The 1718-nt window shown below is 32.8% G+C and overlaps 1 protein-coding gene across 7 annotated transcripts in view; it reads left to right on the top strand.

Annotated features, from left to right (window-relative positions):
- Positions 1–1718, top strand: part of CLASP2 (cytoplasmic linker associated protein 2) — a 216714-nt gene that overhangs the window by 86274 nt on the left and 128722 nt on the right. The window lies entirely within an intron of this gene.

Below are 1718 nucleotides of genomic sequence, written 5' to 3'. Positions count from 1 at the left end.
ACAGGCGCCCGCCACAACGCCTGGCTATTTTTTGGTTGCAGCCATCATTGTTGTTTGGCGGGGCAGGCTGGGGATTCGAACCCGCCACCTTAGGTGTATGTGGCTGGCACTTTAGCTGCTTGAGCCACAGGCGCCAAGCCCTTTCTTTGATTTTGAGATGATTCTAATATAAAAAGATCTTTGTCACAGGTGATCTGTGTAAAAACATAACAGGTTACTAGTAAATGTTGCCAGTATAAAATATGAACTTTGTACTTGAAGGTTTTTTGCTTTTACTTTGAAACTACCCATTTGGAAACAACACAGGTGATTTTTAATTTTTTTTTTAAATTAGAAAAGTGACACAAGCATATTGTAATAAGTGGGAAAATGCAGAATTATAAAGAAAAATATAATAGATTCCTCCCTATTAAAGAAAAAACTTTTCATTTTAGACTATATCCTTTCTATGTATGTATATTCAGATATACCATGTATATCACAAAATAAGCACAATTTTTTACCCACCCCTTTTACTCCATGCATTACTTAGTAATTTGTGGGCATTTTTTTTGTTTGTTTTTAGTTTAACCTATCTTGTTCTTTTAGTATACCTGGTATAGGTTGCTCAGATATTTATTGAATGAAGATCAACATTATATATATTGCTTTGTTTAATATATATGTTTATTAAACCATTTCCCTTTTGATGACTTCACAGTTTTATAGTTTTTGCTATTTTAACAATGTTGCAATAAACATCCTTGCACACATTTGTAACAGTGGTACTTTTATTCTTGTAGGTTAGATTTTAAAATGTGGGTTATTGGGTAAAGAGTTCATGGGATTTTATTTTAATAGATGCTGCCAAAATATTTTGAACAAAGGTGTTAGTCATTACAAACTTACAGTTTTTGAAGGCATCTGTTTTCCTTCTTATACTAGATGATACTAAGTTTTTAACATTTTTAAAATGTTAAAAGTGTGATGGGAAGAAATGATATGTGTTTGTTGAAATTTGGATTTGCTTATACCTAGGGAGTTTGAACACACTTCATACATGTATTTTGCCCAACTTAAAATTGGGTTGCAACAGTCCCTTGTCTGTGGTTTTACTTTCTGTGGTTTTCTTTACACATGGTCAACTGTAGTCTGGAAATAGGATATTTTGATAGGGAACTTTGACCAGAGGATATTGTTATAGTTCTATTTTATTATTTGTTATTGTTGTTTATCTGTTACTGTGCCTAATTTATAAGTTAAACTTTATTATAGGTGTGTATGAATGGTATATATAGGGTTCAGTACTATCTGAGATGTCAAGAATCCATGGGGGGGGGGCTTTAGAATGTGTCCCCACAGGTAAGGGGTAAGTACTGTGTTTATCTTTTTATTATTTTATTGTCATTCTTTGTGTACTGTCTGCAAGTAATTTTTTCCTACCATATTATGATTTTTATGTTGCTAATATTATTTAGATACTTCTGGAAATTCTCTTTATGTTTATGATAGTTTTCCCTTCCTCACACATCCCAAGCATATATAACTATTCTTTTAATTTTTTCTTAATATCCATAGTTTTTTTTTTTTTTTAACATTTGTATTCTTAATCCATCTGATTTAACTTTAAAGATATTTTAAAATTGGCTTGGCGCTTGTGGCTCAAGTGGCTAAGGCGCCAGCCACATACACCTAAGGTGGCGGGTTCGAATCCAGCCCGGACCCGCCAAACAACAATA

This window comes from Otolemur garnettii, unplaced genomic scaffold (assembly GCF_000181295.1).
Source record: "Otolemur garnettii isolate 467f Iridium unplaced genomic scaffold, OtoGar3 scaffold00002, whole genome shotgun sequence".
NCBI classification, from domain to species: domain Eukaryota; kingdom Metazoa; phylum Chordata; class Mammalia; order Primates; family Galagidae; genus Otolemur; species Otolemur garnettii.
Note: the sequence above shows the minus strand (reverse complement) of the source record. Positions and strands in the feature narration are given on the sequence as shown.